At 40.7% G+C, this 18,055-nt stretch overlaps 1 long non-coding RNA gene across 2 annotated transcripts in view; it reads left to right on the plus strand.

Annotated features, from left to right (window-relative positions):
* Positions 1–18,055, plus strand: part of LOC134347572 (uncharacterized) — a 69,439-nt gene that overhangs the window by 14,765 nt on the left and 36,619 nt on the right. For both annotated transcript variants that reach the window (XR_010018199.1, XR_010018198.1), the window contains exon 3: positions 880–974. This is a non-coding gene — a long non-coding RNA (uncharacterized LOC134347572). The remainder of the gene's footprint in view (positions 1–879; positions 975–18,055) is intronic.

The following is an 18,055-nucleotide window of genomic DNA, read 5'->3' on the forward strand; positions in this document are numbered from 1 at the left end:
TCAGGAGCAGTGATTGCTTAATATCAACAGCTCTCATACACTACTTGGGGGCTGTTACCCTCTAATACCTTCGTTAAGTTTCTTATCCACATGTGGGTCTGACAATATCAGCAGGCTATCTGCTGGTCATCCATTCTTCAGCCAACATCTTTTCCAGAACAGGTCACTGACTAAAAGCCCAAAATAGTGTTGCCCCTGACAATTTCCCCCACCTAACTAAGAATGCCTTGCGTAATGTACTGCTTCTTCCACTGCCCTGATTGTCAACTCCATTATAACTGATTCAAATTTTGGATCTGGTTTGCAGGTACATATTAAGTTACCCACAAAAGCATTACACAAAAAAATCATATTCTGGGAAAAATGCACAAAAAGACAAAATGTTGATACCTGCAGGCATGGTGCATCTGAAGATAACATAGACACACATCAAAATTACTTTGTATAAATGAGCTGGAAGCAGCTCGTTCCCGGTAGTTGTAACAAAATGCACAGCCTTGGAAGGAAGTCTAATTATATAAATTATGCATCAGAGAGCAAGAGAAACATTTTTACTTGCTGACTTCTGAGCTTAACAGGCTATTGCTCAAAATTGGATTGAGCAGATGAGAGAGATAATGGATAAATGGATAAGAGGCATTGTGGGTAAATGTTCCCTCAGGTATGGCTAAATGTGACTGTGTCTGTACCTTTCGGTGTTAGATAGTGTCATTATGATCGGAGCCTTATATACAGGAATATGCGACTATAATAGTGTCATTCAGACTGTCACCTTTAGGTACATGCAAATATAATTTTACCTGTAACCTCTGATCCAGGCAAAGGTAATTATAACTGTACCTTCACATGAACTAAATGTGGTTCTAATTGTACCCTCAGGTGGAGGTACATATCGTTATGGTGGATCAGGGTTACATGTAATTATGGCTGTACCCATAGATGGAAGGTGTACATGCATTGTGACTGTTACACAGGTAAGGTTAAATATAATTCTTACTGTATGCTCAATTGATGATGAATGTGGTTAAGACTGGGCTGTCAATTAGTGCCAGATGTTAATATGATTTTTGGTATTAGTTTATTATAATCACGTACTGCGATACAGTGAAAATCTTTTCTTTGCATGCTATCCAGGTGGATAAAATATTAGTTTTATACATTGAGGTAGTACAAAGGGAAAAAAATACAGAATGTAGAATAAATTGTTGCAGTTATAGAGAAAGTTCAGTGCAGGTAGGCCAATAAAATGCAAGGGCCATGAAGTCGTAGATTGAGGGATCAAAAGTTTATCTTTTTCATTCACGATACCTGTTCAAGAGTCTTATAACAGCAGGATTGAAGATGTCTTGGTGGTATGTGTTCTTAAGAGAATGACTGAGTTTGGGAAATGTCCTTGATTATGTTGGTTGCTTTCCTGAGGCAGCAACCAGCGTGGACAGAATCAGTGAAGGACAGGTTGGTTTCCATTATAGATTGGGCTGTGTTTATAACTTTCTGCAATTTTTTGTGATCTTGGGTAGGGCGTTTGCCATGATAAGCTGTGATGCATCTGAATAGGATATCTTCTATAATTCATCTATAAAAACTGCCTAGGATCATCAGGCAAATTTCTGAGCCTCAGAGGAAGCTGAGGTGTTGCAAAGCTTCTGGAAGCAAAACTATATCCTTAATGGACTGGTTGGACCTAGTTATAATCTCTGTAAATGTAACAGGAGAAGAGTGAATATGGGGTCAAGTGGGACTAAAACCAAATGATAGGCTGAGGCTGCAGAGAGGAATAATCCCTCTATAAAGGCAAGTGTTCAGTGACTGAGTAGAGTACAGGGTACAGGCAGATTTGGGAAAAACAACTGGTCTCAAGGCTAATATCTTTTTTCTGAATTCTAGCCAATGGGTATAAGTAAAATTCTACAGTAATTGTTTGAGAACAACAACAACTCACACATATAAACCCAAGAAAGTCTGCAGATGCTGTAATTCCAAAGCAACACAGACAAGATGCTGGAAGAACTCAGCAGGTCAGGCAGCATCTGTGGAAATGAATAAACAGTCAATGTGTCAGGCTGAGGTCCTTCTCCAGGACTGAAATTGCACATCAATGGCATCTTTGATGTAGGAAAGTGCACCAATATATTTTGTGCAGTGAGTCACATAAAGAGATATTGGGATCGAAAGAATCAATAGGGTAAGCTTTAAGGACAATATTAGAGCAGGAACGAAAAGTCAGGGTGAGGTAGGAGGCATGAGGTAGGAGCCCTTCATCAGAAATGGAATGGAGAGAAAAGAAGCTTGTTAAACAACAGAGGGGATTGGGGAGGAACTGTCTCTGACCGTGTAAAGGCAAGGTGACCATGGGGACAAGCTGTAAATAAGATTCTCTGGTCAATGAATGAGAGATTAAGAAGGTAGACAAAATACTGAAGGAATTGCAAAACGTTACATCCTTTTTACCAATATTGTCTAAGATGGGAAAAGATGAGAAGTGCTTGCTTGATTGCTTATTGATCGAGTGTTTTCTTTGTCTATATATGTTCATAAGTATTCACTTTCTCCTGATTGATTGCTCTGGCAAATGCTGAATCATTTTTGCTCCTATTCATGCACTGTGAGGTGTGGACAGAAATTGTTTCCATACAATGCTTGTTTACAACTGTAATGGAAAGAAAATGAGGAACAACATGGAAAGGAAAACAAAGCACAGGGTCACCCAGCAAGAAGCAGATGCTCTTCCCACCAAATGTCTCATTGTGGTGGAAGAATGTCCTCCACTCAGTTCAGTGCAGGATCGAAACGATTCTCCTCAATTGTGCAAAGTAAAATATACCAGACAAAAATTGTGAATTGAGATACACAATTTACTCATAGATGGTTCAGATTTAAGAGGCAGCAAGAAGTTTGGATGTGGACACTTATTAATCTCACCATTGGATTGTCCTCCAGCCATCAATCCGAAGCTCCTGTCTGTCTATGCTCAATGTCGTAGCACAGTATTATTCAACTGAGCACTGTGCACTTGTGCAACATTATACACAATGGTGACCAGGCACAAGTTCAACTATTGGAGGTAGGGACATGCATAGGAACCTGCTGGCTTCTAGAAGAAACCATGCACGTCATTTAATTTTAATGGGGTGAATGTGCCCATAACCTGGTAATGAATATTCCTTACAGTTGCATATTGAGAGAGGGGAAACATTTGAACCTGTTTGCCAAATCCCCCTTTCAACAAATGTGACCATATACATTAGCCTAGGGCTTGAAGGCAGAGGTACAGCTCCTCCCATATCATCACCAGTAGAAATGTGCAACACTAGGTGAAGGTTACTATTGTAATCCACCAACCACTTAGAACTGTTATGGACATATCTACATACCCCTCCAAAGGCCGTCAGATTTAAATTCCCAAGGATGACTCTGCTAAGCCTATTGTAATAGATGCACCTTCAAAAGTTGTTGATGAATTCATCCAATCAAGCCCTCCTCATGTATTGTTGTGTTGGCTTCCCTAATTTGGAGGATCATTGTGTTCAATCGTAACCTTTAACTGCAGGATGCAATAGGAAACTATTAGGAAATGGTTGTTTTAGAGCCTCAGCAAGAAGGAGAGCAGAGAAGCCTTTGGAAGGAGTTTCTATCTTGGACTGATATAACCGAAAACACAGCAGATAAAAAAAACCAAGGCGCTGGAAATAAAAACTTGGTACATAATGGTTCCCTGGATGTGAACCAAGAATAATGCAATCTGCATGATTATGCAACTATCTTTGGAGTCTGTGCAGATGTTTCCCAAAACAGCAACTTCCAAATTTTACCAATATTATTCTTTTAGTAAGACATGAGTATAAGTCCTTAATATTATGGGCAAATGTGTTCATTTATTTTTCTTGTCTGATTATTGGGAGGAGAAGGGAATATATAACCCTGCTTGCTAAACCAACCCTGCCTCTGTCCACAACTCAACATCACCCTGTCCAAGGGGGCGGAAGCAGTGGCCAGTTCCTTCCCCTCCAAAAGCCAGCTGCAAAGTACGCTGCTAATGCAGGACTATAATGGTCCATGCACACACCCACCCCTGATAACATTATGGGCGCACGTGTGTTCCCATCCAAAAGCAATAAAATTTAAATTCCCAATCCCAGGAGGTTTGTGTAATGGAATCATGGAATAATTCACCCAGCTCAGCTGTATAAAAATGTGAATCAATGCTGTTTCTAATTATCTAAACACACCATTGATCAGTAGCTTGAATATACTGCTGAATATCCTATGGCACAAAGCATACACAGTATATTGGAGGGAGCAATCTATGTAATGGATACTTTCGTTTATCTCCTAAAATATCTTGTGCTTTTTACTCTTTCCTCCTTTTCCTTGTTCCCAAATCTAAACATCTCCAAGTATGAATTTGGAATTGATTATCAGAGATTGCAGAAAGCAGGAGAAACTGAAATAAAAATACGATATATTTTAGCCTTTTGTTTTAATATTCAGGACAGTTTAGAACATATTTAACCATATACTTATAATACATATCTGTTTTAACAAACGATGTGATAATGCACAGCTTAATCCAACAAAACTGAAATAAAAGGCAACAAAACAAACCCAACAGGATGTTATATAAATCATGCCTTGGCTCAAAGGCCAGGGACATTTTACTAATTGGGGGAGGGGTGGAAAAAATGACATTTCAGGCCTTCTCTTCCCACAGGAGAGATGCATCATTTTCCATTGGGGGAGAGAGGTTACAATGAGCAGCTAACCTCCAGAGCAAAAAATGCCAGGCTTTTTTTGTATTTCTTTGAATATGTACTCTGTGATTGGATGAACTTGCTGGTCTAACTGATATAAATTGCCAAATAATGATCCTCTCTGTGGTCACCGACTTCTTCTTCTTTCACTGTGAGAGACATTTTTCTTTTAATATGATAACAATAATTACTTAAGAGCTCCAGTAACATTTGGCTGTTGCTTTACCAAGCTAATATCAATTTTAAAAAATTACATTGACATTTTCCAATCCATCAGCATGGGCCAAGTAAACATTTAGTATTTTTCATTTGTGTTAATGTGAAAAGTTTCCTGAGTGCCGTCTCTGAGCAGAGCTTCCTGTCTCTGAGCAGAGCTTCCTGGCAAGCTTCATTCCTGCAAGTGACCTACATTTATAATTTCTGCTCTTCAGGCTTGTCCTGATCCAACAGGGCTTCTTCTGGACTGACTCCTGATATCAATGACCAGAGTTCTAAGAAATTGCATTTCCTGACGTGTTCTGCTGTCAAGAGTTAATCTAAGTTTTTCTAACTTTTCCAGTCTTTCAGAGCAACTTTATTTATGCTTACTTTAAAAGAAACTCACTGCATGACAATTCACCCAGAAAGATACAGAGTAATTTCTTCCAAGTTTATGAGCATGTGCTTGACCTTTACTTTTTATTTTCATAGTCTAACTAGTCGCAGTTTAACGTATTTCAGGTTTACACTACTTTATGATGGGCTTGGGGGGAAGGGGGGGTTTTGTGATGGAGACATTAAACATTTCACATAGTTTGGGGATTTGACAACGAGGCCGAATGTCTTTTCCAATCATCTGCCCTTTCTAAATACGTTACGCTCAGATGCAGATGAGCTGAGCAGTCTAAAGGATTTGGGAAATGACAAAACTGAACAGCAATTACAAAGCTGTAAAACAAGCTGATGAGATGTCGTCCTAGAATGTCAAGTGAAAGATCAGGGAGATACGGTATCATAACAGGAATGGTCTCAGTGTTGAATCTTTTCTGTCAAGCGGTTGTTCTCTCAGGGATTCATTTGGACTATTTTAAAATTATGTGCAATGTTCCAACAGCTCACCGCTCAAGCTGCTTCCAGCAGAGCAAGTCGTTGCGTTGTCTTACCAGCCCCAAGTGTTTCACAATTCTCGATGTCTACACCCACACCTCAATGGGCTGGATGGATTTTGCTAAAAAAAACTCAAGCACCCATACTTTCTGGGAGCCACTATGAAAACTTTAGAAAAACTCAGCAGATCAGGCAGCAGGTGTGGGAAGAAGAAAAGCCAATGTTTCAGGCCTGTGGCCTTGCCTCAGTGGTTTTTAGACAGCCAGAGTCACCCCACTTTCTGCAGAATACATCCAATTTAAATCCCATTGCAACAGATGCAATGAAAACCAAATAGGTTCTGCAATTGTCAGACCAGATTCTCACTGTATAATATGCACAAGAAGAGACCAAAACTAAAGTCTTCTCTGCAGCTCAAATATAACACCCTTATTACCACTGAATCAGATTTCCAGTCAGAGATCCAAGGTTCACAGCACAAAGTAGAGTGAATTTCAGTGCCAAGACACACAGCTTATTTGCACATCAATATACTTAAGTTGTGGGGGTGAATTTCTATTGGGCTCCTGACGAGGTTGAGCAGAAGGTTATGTGGCCCTCTATGGGGATGGGGAGGAGAATGAGTAATTTCTGCAGAAAGTTTGCTGTATAGCTTGATTAGGAAACTATAATTATGTAGGTTGCCTTATGATCTTAGGACAACTTCAACCTTTATTAATACTTATTGAAGAGCAGTTGCTATTTTAAAATAGGACTACTTAAACCTAGCAATTTTCCAAAAACAGCAATGTGACAATGAGCTAGTAATTTATTTTTAGTAAGATTGCTTGACTGATAACTATTGTCAAGACACCAAGAAGACTTTCATTTTGCTTCTTCAAGTGGGGGTCATACGATCTCGTAAGGGAACAGATGGAGACTTACATATACACTGCCCCATTTGAAGGATGGGATATTTGATACTGCAGCACATTCTCTCAATACTACATCAAGGTGTCATCCTAGATCATGCACCCAAGTCTCTGAAGTGGAACTTGAACCAATGCTTTTATGACTCAGAAGCAAAATCATTACTTTGAGTCATGGCGGGCATCTAACTAATGTCAGGCATCTTTCACTCACAATGAGAGAGGCATAATGGAATAAAGGGAAAAGCTTGAAATGGAGAATTCCATTATGTCCCAAATACATTAAAAGACATTAAAAATGAAGTCCATTCTATGCACTGGGAATGATGGATATTGAGTGATATTTTTGGACTGGTGGCACAGTGAGATCAGCACCGGGTTCGAGAATGGAGGTTCCTGAGTTCGATCCAGTGACAGACCACCCCCGTGCATGCTCTCCATCCGCGCCAGGTTGATGTCGAGCTCGCAACTCGGCCTCGTAAAATAATACTGCGAAATGTCTGTGTGAGGAGTGGTGCCCCACACAGCCTTCCGAACTGCGCCTTGTAAGGCATGAAAATGCCCGACACTGGCCTCTCAGGTCTAAGTCGACGTCATCATCATTTGGACAGAGAGGTATTATGTGGGAAGGACGTTGTCCTTTGCAATTATACGCCAAGCACTGTGCTTATCAAAATTACACTCATTTGACACCAAGTAAATGCAGTTTTTATTGTAATAGTGAGCCATACAGTTTAAAAGCATTCTGCATTCACTTCCTGGCCTGTGGGATGGAGAAGATAAAAGCACAGCCAAAGCACCTCGCCTTTCTCTGTATGTCTGTGCTCATAGAAAGTGAATGAACAGGGTTAAGCGGCCTGGAACTAAAACAAAAATTCTCCCCTCTTTGAAAAAGTTCTGAGGATTTCTTTCAAAATTCTCCAACTATCTGCTGTGGAGGAAAATGTATTTATTAAATAGCAAGCTGCTAATAAAGCTGTCGATGTTGGTCAGGCCTTAACTGTTTGATTTTCAGTCACAAGCTGCATATCTAAGCATTCCATTTATGCTGTAATTGCAACTGTTCCTGGAAAAACAAGGAAGGTTTATTAAGCAGCATTACAATATTATCTTCATCTTTTTCTTCATGTTCTTTTATGCATTCTTTTCTCTTTCCTACTTTTTTCTTTCTCTTGCTCCTCTCTTTACAGCTCGCATGGGAGATTTCCAAGTGCTTTTCTTCGTAGCCATGGAGATAGCCTGCCCCAGTATTCATAGCTAAAGTAAGACTACCCTTTTGAAACTATTGACACAGCTCCAAAAGGCATGCCAAGAACTACAATTGGACTTGTGAGATTGCTGAGGCATGGGAGAGTTAATCAGAATCTCACAATGAAATCGCGAGGTGAATATTGGCATAAATGCTGCTGTATCCTTAAAAGAAATGTATTTTACAAACTTTCCACATATCTACATCTGGCAAGTTATATTTTATATGGTAAACAATGTCCTATTAAGTTACCATAGTTAATAATTAATGGAATATCAACAAGCTCTCCTGTAATATTTCAGACAGACAAAAAGGGGTCATTTCAATTCATGTCTGCCCTGTTACACTCCTTCCTGTTTTCTGTGTTATATTCCTGCCTTTCACCACAGCTTCATGCCTTCTTTCTGCATGCATCTCTCCCTTATCTGTTTTTGTCCAGGGTGCCCCTTTCCATGATCTGTCTGTGTGTTGTCTCTTTTTTCCATTTGTCCAGCCACACAAATCCAGGCAAGTGTGAAGTGTTGCATGTTGGGATCTCAGACATAAAGGGAAGGTACACATTAAAGGTGGTGTTGATGTACAGAGGGACATTGGGGCCCAAGTCTCTAGCTCCCTAAAAGTAGCCGCAGAAGTTGATAGGGTTGTAAAGAAAGTGAATATCAGGTTTGACTTTATGAGCCAAGCAGTGAGTTGAGGAGTCAGGAAATTATGTTGCAATCTTACAATACTCTGGTTAGGCCACATCGAGAGTACTGCATTGAATTCCGGTTGCCCCATTGAAGGAAGGATGTGGAGGCTTTGGAAAGTGTGCACAAAGGCTTTACCGGGACGTTTCCTGCATTAGAGGGCACATGCTTTAAGGAGAGGTCAGATGAACTTGGGTTGTTTTCTCTGAAACAGCGGAAGCTGAGGGAAACCTGGCAGAAGCTTATAAAGTGATAAGACAGCAGTTTTATACGACAGGCATAGCTAGAGTAGATAGCTTGTATCTTTTCCTCAGAGTCATAATGTCAAATATTAGAGAGTACGCATGTAAGGAGAGTGGGGGAGTATTCAAAGGAGACATACAGTGCATGCTTTTGTTTTACGCAGAGAATGGTGGATGTCTGGAATATACTGCCAGGGGTGATGAGGGTTCAGGTATGATAGGGGTTTTTAAAAGGCTCTTAGATTATGCAGAGAATAATTCTGCTCCTATATCTTATGGTTTTGCGTATATGCAGGCAGAAAGGATTAGTTTAGTTAGTTTGGACAGCATCATTGGCTGAAGTGCCTTTCCTGTGCTGTACTCTTCTCTGTCCTATGTTCACACACTGCTGGACTAATCTTATCAGATTTGGAGATAGCAAGTCGTGTACTACAAGCAGACAGTTGTAATCTAGATCTAAATAACTCTGCTTGTTTATTATTTTTGCTATTAATTAAACAGAAAATACTAACTGTATTTTACTTAAGGGGAAGTCAGAAGGAAGTCACACAATGAAGAATAGTGACTACATCTACAAACCACAAAAAGAGCCTTTCACTAACAGAGTATAAAATATTGATTCGCCGGCGACAGCGTTTTGTTTCAAGTTATTCTGGTTTACGTCACTCGTGGTTGCTTGGCGTGGGGGGGGGGGCGCTCCGCAATACCAGAATGAGAAGTTAAACCACTGGCGATACACAGGCATTGCTTTGGGACCTGGTTGACCTTGGGGGGTGCCATCTTCTGCCATTCTTATTTTTACTTTAATCTTCAACTGGCTAGCAATTAGCAGTTTCCATTTTGAGGTCTTTAATGCCAGATTTGTAACAGCTAACACTGGGTCTGAGATTGGGAGAGCTCCTGATTATCATAGTAGAGAAAAAGTCAGTTTAACTTCTGTGATTTCATATACGTGCCAGTAAAGGGTTCCTGTTCAAGGAGAACAGCAGGAACTGAGTGCTTGGATGATGCACTTTTTTGTGTAAGGACAGATTAAGCAAGCTGGACGTGTCCTGTCTTGCGTTTAGAGGAATGAGAGGTGTGCTGCGGCTTTGCGATTCTATGCTGGTGTTGGTCACTGAGGCATCGCAGGAGAAAACAGAATATCATGATAAGCGGATGGTTGGAGGTCTCTACTTGGACACCCCCCCCCCCCAATGGCTTGGGAGAGTTTGCTGCCGATTCTTGAGTTGGAGAACTTGGGGGAAAAAAAAGCGAAGTGGCAGACTTTAAATTCGCAATCAACGAGTTGTTTTTCTTTTGTTTTGTTTTGTCTCTGGGGTTTTGCTATTGCTTACTTGGTGAGTGGAAGGTGCTGAGGCTTGTTGTTGTAGTAGGCGGGGAAGGGGGAGGGTTGACGCTTGCAGCTGCTTGTCAGTGGGAAGGAGGAATGGGGAGCTTCGGGGTTGTAACGCTTTGACTGTCACCCATTCTTTGAGGTACCCTTCTGTTTTTGTGGATGTCTGCAAGAAGCAAGAATTTCAGGATGTATATTGTATGCATTCTCAGATACTAAATGGAACTATTGAACTAAATTTATTGAAACATGCAACATTCCTTTGGGACACAGCCAGTGGATGGAAGCAGGGATAACTTTTCCCCTGTCTCATTCCAGAAGGCTAATCAATTCCTTGTTTACTGGCAGGAGGCAAGCACAAATTAAGTCCTGACCAGGTGATGAAACATACACAATTTGTCAGAGCCATAACAGGATCAATATGGAGCTGATGTTTTCCTTGGCTGCTGTGTTTAGACCCAAGGGTCACAGTCTCGAAACAAGGAGTTAACCATTCAAAACGAAAATTGTGAGAAATTTCTACACCCAGAGAGATGTAAGTGTTTGGAATTATCTACACCAGGAGGTTGATAAGGCTCAGACACTTGGGAGATTATGTATCAAGTGAAATCAATGGTCAGAGGGGTAATGCAGGAAACTGGGTGCTGAAGCTAAAGATTGTCCTTGATTGTGTAGAGTGCCAGAGCAGCTTTAGTGGCTTACTGCTGCTTATGTTTCTTGTATTCTAAGTTATATTCTTAAGAAACAGCAAAATTGTTGCTATTGAGGACCTTAATGAGAGCTCAACGCAATAGTGGCCATATTAATTTTGTAAACAGGAAATATATCTTTCAGTTCAATGTCACACATCGACTTGAGCTGATTTGTTACCTTGTGACTGGTGCCAGCTATGCAAAGAAAAATCCTCTTTTAATTCAAGGGGTACTATCTTGATGGCACCAACTATTGGCATGAGTTCTCACCCCCAAATCTATCGGAAGCAAACAACTACGCAAAAGCCCAGGTGATTGGCATCTTCACCACCAAGTCCCAGAAGGAAAGGAGAATAATGTCCAGAATGCGATGACGATCATCAGCAAAAATACAATTCATCAAACATTAGGTTCCGATTGATCATTAATGAGGTGGTTATAATTACAAAGGGCACTTACTGCATCAGCAAATCTGCTCTTCACTATTGGGAATCTATGGTTGATTACTATAGCCAAAAGCTTTTGCGAACTTATTCAGGGCTTAATATCAGGGCATCTACAGGTCCTTGACTTTGTGAAGACTGAAATTCCACCTTCATCAAATCAACTCACCGTCATGAGAGGAACCGGGGAAAGTCGTATCTTAATGCCCAGATTAGAACACTCCGGGCAGCTCACTGGCACCTGATACCCGAGCTGAGACTCGGCTAATTAACTTAATGCATGGATGGACTGACTACCACCAAGAGTCTTAAGCCTCAACATGCCCATGACTTTTGAAAATAAAAACAAAGTTTTGAGGGGGAAACAAGTGAGTTCATTCTGGAAAAGGCCTGAGAATCCCTGCTCCCACTTCTCCCATCAACATCTACTTCCCAGTGACCATAGACAGCTAAAACTCTCCTCTGTCAATAGTTACAGAGAATTGATACACTACCTCAGTCGAATAAGGCTCTAACTTGCCTGGGGCATGTTGGAGAACTCACTGGCTTTAGTTACAGATTCATAGGTACAGTATATAATCTAAGCTGAGCTATTAATTCCCAGCAGCAATGGCACAATCTTGGAGTGCCGAAACGGCTCTCACCGGTTGATCAGATGTATGTTCAGGCACCACTTCAGAGAGCTTTACCCATAGCCGGGCTGATAGTCCAGTACAATGCTGAGGGACCACTGCTCTAGTCATGGTGCTTTGATTCACAAGGAAAGTTACGCCAAGGCCTCAACGGCCTCAAAAACAGAAAATGTCAGAAGCACATCAGGCGGCATCTACGGAGAGGGAAACGGTTAATGCATCCTTCATCAGAACTGGGGAAAATATAATGAACATGTGTTTCAAGCCTCCTAGGGAGGAGTGGTGGAAAGAAAAACTATAATTTCCACTGAGGTTGGGTGGGACTACAGCTGGGTGTCATGGGTTAAGGGTGAAAGGTGAAAAGTTTATGGGGAGCATGAGGGGAAGGTTCTTCACTCAGAGGGTGGAACATGAGGGGAAACTTCTTCACTCAGTGTGAAACAAGCTGCCAGCACAAGTAAAACATATGAGCTTGATTTAAATGTTTAAGATAAATTTGGAGAGGTACATCGATGGTAGGGGTATGGAGGACTATCGTCCCAGTGCAAGTCAATATGGGTAGGCAGTTTAAATGGTTTGGCACAGACTAGATGGGCCAAAGGGTCTGCTTCTGTGCTGTACCTTTCCATGACTCTATGATTCTATGATAGGGTGGAGATCCTTGGTTCTGGATGGAGGGAACAGAAACAAGCAGGCATGTTAGAAGAACAAATACAGAATGAAACTAATATTACAGTTTCTGACCCTCCCTTTCTCTGCATCTTCAAAGTACATTTATTTGCTCAGCTTTTAGATCTAATGAAAAGCCATTGAATCCTTCTCTCTTGCTCTCTCTATAGATGCTATTTGATGTGCTAAATCTTAATAGTGATTTGTACATTCATTTCCGATTTGTAGTATCTGCGTCCTTTTAACTCCAAAGACTTGTCTGCTTTCTCAAAGAGATGTAGAAGATGCCATTTCAATATCACAAAGATGAAATTCATGGTGCCCTGGTGGGCATTATTTGTTCTCCATTTGCACATTGTTGTTTCTAAAGTCAGACTGCTCAGTTCATATTGGTTGCTACATAGAAGAATTTTACTGCCCTTTGAGGCTCTAATTTAAGGATATTAATGAAAGTCTATTAATATGCAACCTGTTTCACCTTTTTTACAAAATCTTAACCTAGCTGCTTGTAATTCAAAAAAGGCCACTAGCCAGCTGACAGAGTCAAAAAAATCTACTCATTAAGTGAAGAGTAAATGTTCAGCAGGGCAGTTAGGGGCTGTGGAGAGAGACAAAGAGTTGACATTTCATGTCCATTACCTTCCGTTAGAACTGGGAAATATTAGACGTAAAACATATTTTCAGGTACAGAGCAGGGTTGAGCTTGAGACTGAGGGGAGGGGAATGGGCTCGGGAAGATTAGATTAGTAGAAGAGTAGAGGAGAGATTTTATAGACAAATGGGCAATAGTGTAAATTGCAGAAATTGATAAGAGATTAGGAAATTATAAAAGTTAAATCTGGAGAAGGTGTAAACGCAAGAAGATGAATAATAATCTTAAATTACCATAAGAATAAACCTTTAAACCGAAGTGTTTGATGGCCCTTGGCCTGTCTTCACTGGAATTCAGAAGAATGAGGGGGATCTCATTGAAACTTATCAAATGTTATAAAGGCCTTGATATAATAGATACAGAGAGGGTGCTTCCCATGCTGGAGGGATCTAAAAGCAGAGGGTACAGTCTCGGAATAGAGGGACGTCTATTTAGAATGGAGATGAGGAGGAAATTCTTCAGCCTGAAGTGGTGAATCTGTGGAATTTGTTGCCATGGGCAGCTGTGGAGACTAAGTCATTGATTATATATAAGGCAGTGGTTGATAGATTTTTGATTAGTCGGGGCATGAAGGGATATGGGGAGAAGGCAGGAGATTGGTCTGAGTGGGAAATGGATCAGCCACGATGAAATGGCGGAGCAGACTCGATGGGCCAAATGGCCTAATTCTGCTCCAATATCTTATGGTGTTACGGTCTTATATATGCTGAAACATGAACTTTGAAAGAACATAGGGATTGGGAGCAGGGATCAGCCTCAAGGTTGCTCATTTGGAATTGCTAAATATCTGGGATTGTTGAGTTCAATATTAAGTCTCACTCAACAGGGAAAGACATCTCCTTGCACAGTGACAAAGGATGATTTTTGACCCGACCAGGCAATGATGATCTCATTGCACATGTACCAATTTTATGTGGCTTGATAGGTAAATGTGGAGATGATATTCCCCAGAGCTGGAATCCCTAGAAGCACGGGTAAATCTCTCAAAACAAGGGGCTGATATTTAGCACTGAGGTGAGAAGAAGCTCCTTCATCCAATGGATCTTTGGAGTTCTCCACCTAAGAGGGTTGTAGAGACTCAGTAGCTGAGTCTTTTCAAGACCAGAATTGATGGATTTTAGATGTTAAGTAACTGAAGGGATATGGGCTTCATGTAGGAAAGTGCCACTGAGGTAGATGGATTTGGATTCCACTGAAATGCAGAACAGGCACGGGGGACCAAATGGTTTACCCTTGCTTCTATTTCTTCTGTTCTTACCAAGACGTGGTATCAGGACTTTCACTGGCTGTGAAAATGCCATATCACAGTAATTATCCTTCAGACATATTTCCTACCCAAATAAGTTGGAACACGATCCATATAGGCGTAGGGAGTGAGGAGAAGTGACAGTCTCACTGAAGTCTGAGAGACAAATTTCTGAAAAACTCTTTTGATGCAGATAGAAAGGTATCTCATGATAGACAGCAAACAAAAAAAACTCAGCTGAGAAGTGACTCTGGAGTTTAGTTTATTAGACTTTGATGTCATGTGGAAAAGGGTTGACTTGGTGAAGTTTATGTAGATTTATTACAGATACAAAGTGGTCATGATTCTTCTGGAACTATGGACTTTGACAATGCTTTGGCAGATACTTTGGTTTGTGCACACTCTACATTTCTTCAAGGAGGGAGTTCAACTGGAGCAGAGATTAAATAATGTAGACAGGAATGAACTTTTGAAATAACTTCTGGCACGTATAATCTTCTCGGCTGGTTTGAGCCAATTTGGATTATTTGAGAGCATTTTCTGTTTTATTGCCTAATTTTTCTGCCTTTCTTGGGACTTATAGGATTTAGGAAAAGGGTGTAGGGTATGAGGGGAGAGTGGGAATTATCTGGTCAGACAGTTTGATCAAAAGTCTAAATTAAGCTTTCTACTTCATACATGACTGATACCCAGAGAATTCTTCAGAGAAATATTTTTATTTAAGATGATAAATTTTGGGGTATTTTAAACAAGCGTATTTTACTATTGAAGGATATTAGATTAATAAACTGTACCATTTGGATTTTCAGTAGATTAATCATCATCACTTCCTCTGACAGCATTTTTTGTGCAGTGATGTAACTTCTAAAACTTTGGCATGGCGTTAATTGTACTACTATCCAGAAATTCAATTCTTCCACTTGAGGATATTAAATAGTTTCCAGCAAAGCACAATTCTTTTAAAAATATTGGATCAATTCAGCTCAATTCTAAACGGCCAAAGGAACCTTTTTGGAGTCAGGGTTCTGAGATTTGAATTGTGATCAAAAGCGATATCCTGCAGACGGCTCACGAAATTACTACTACTTCTTCTTTTCAATATGCTTCTTCTCCTGAAGTGCGACCCATTGCAGTCTGTAACTTCCATTTTGATGACGTATTTTTGAGCTGACTGAACACTCTGTGACTTTTGCATCTCTTGGGGAGTTTGGCAAGGATTAGAGTGAGTGTGCAGCCTAAGCTGTCACTTCTGGGCCATTTTCGGGGAATCTACAGTTTGATGTTTAGTATTCTGTGTGTTAATTGTTTGCTCTTTGCACAACTTGTTGGTTTTCTGGGCATTGGGTATTTGATACTTTCTTTTTATAGGCTCCATGGTGTTTCTTTGTTTCGTGGCTGCCTGTGGGGGGATGTATTGTACATACTTTGATGATAACTGTACTTTGAACCTTTGAACCTTTTGAGCAGCTGAAGGCCCTAACTACACAGCTGTTGGAGCACTGCAGTAGCTTTTTGTTTCTTTTTAAACACTTGTAAAACCACAGAAGAATGGACATTGTTGCTGAAGGTAAACATTCCAGGGATTCCTTCCATTGTGAGTTCCATGCTGAGTTCTGCTTATGATGCACTTCTTTACCCACTTTTGAAAAAATACCTATACACTCACAGGACTGTTACAGGTAATAGAACAACGCATGCCAGATTTTAAGTAACTTTTGCTAGATATTTTGGAGCAAGCTAGCTGGGGGCAGACACCAATGTCCACTTCATCATTGTCCTTCAACTGAAATCTTCAACAATAACTAAAGCCCAAGACCTCCAGCACAGCTCCCTGGGCATTGCATATTTTTAAGCACTGTGGAAATGTCACCTTACACTCTTTTGAGATTGACCTATGTTGTGCCTGAGGGAATTGGTATCTTTGCTATCTGTTCATCTATAATATTTTCAATATGATAAAATATATCATTTTGTGTTAAAAAAGAAAAGAAAAATTCGGAGTGGTTCAGTGCATAGGATGCAGCTGGCCGTCTATATTTTTGCACATTATGTCATTAGTTACTTTGTCAGTCTCCTACATTCAAAGACATCTGCAAGAGACAACTGTGTTACACAGCAGTATAATAAAGCCTCTCCCTTTCCCCTCTCCATATGAGCAACAAATTCAATATGATAATCTCACATATATCCTCCTGAAGGTTTCTCCAATAGGCCGAGAAGAATTCTCTGTTCGGAGGAGGTGAATGAAAATTAACAATATGGATATACAGTGTGCAATGAGAGCTCAGCTTCTGTTTAAATGAAGAAAAATTTGAATGATCCACATTATTTTGCCTTTTCTGGCATTCCTTCCTGTATTTGCCATTTTGCATGCAATTTTCTGCAAGAATTTGATGGTCTGTTTGTGAACTTTCTGTGACATCTTTAATCACATTGACTACTGTGCCCTTCATTCAAGAACAACTCCACCAGTCTGACTCCATCTGTTTGAGTCAGACAACACAGAAAACAGAACAGTACAGCCCAGAAACAGGCCTTTTGGCCTACAATGTTGTGCCAAACCCAATAACAAGTAAATCAGAAACCTCCCAAAATCAAATCCTTCTTACCTATGCAAGAGGGATTATCCCTCCATCTTCCTCACATCCATGTGCCTATCTAAACGTCTCTTAAAAGCCTCCAGTGTATTTGCCTCTACCACCATACCAGGCAGTGCAGTCCAGGCATCCACCGCACTCTGAGTGAAAAACAAACCTCTCACATCCCCCTTGAACCTACCCCCTCTCACCTTCAATGCATGGTCTCCAGTATTAGACAATTCTACCCTGGGAAACAGATAATCCCTGTCTACTCCATTTATGCCTCTCATAATCTTGTAAATCTCTCTCAGATCTCCCCTCAGCCAGAGAGAACAATTTAAGCTTGTCCAACCACTCTTGATAGCGCATGCCCTCTAGACCAGGTAGCATCCTACCGCATTCAAATGGATGGAGCTGTACGAAACCAGTGGGCATGACTGGTGACGAATATCAAACTTCACTGATTGTCTGAAAACAAACACAGCCTCTCAAATCCTAATCCACACCTGGCAGCCTTACTTCTTTGCCAAAGAAGAGATAAACGAAGGACATAAAAGTACAGCTCAGGAACAGGCCCTTTGGCCCACAATGACAATGCTGGCCAAGTTAAGTCAAATCCCTTCTGGCTGTACATGGTCCAAATCCCTCGAATCCCTACGTATTCATGTGGCTCTCCAGGCATCAAAGCCTGCAAGGCAAAAGTCTTCCTGACTGGGGAGTTTCACTGAAGTGTTCCCTCAGCATTCAATGTGCTGCTAAAGATGCCATCAGCTGCATTCTCCTCTGTCTCCACCAAAGTGTAACCTAATATCTTTCACAAGACATTGTGGAAGACCACAATGGTAAAACCTCACGCATGCTAAGCTCGTTGACTTCATAAACAT

This window comes from Mobula hypostoma, chromosome 6, assembly GCF_963921235.1.
Source record: "Mobula hypostoma chromosome 6, sMobHyp1.1, whole genome shotgun sequence".
Taxonomy (NCBI): Eukaryota; Metazoa; Chordata; class Chondrichthyes; order Myliobatiformes; family Myliobatidae; genus Mobula; species Mobula hypostoma.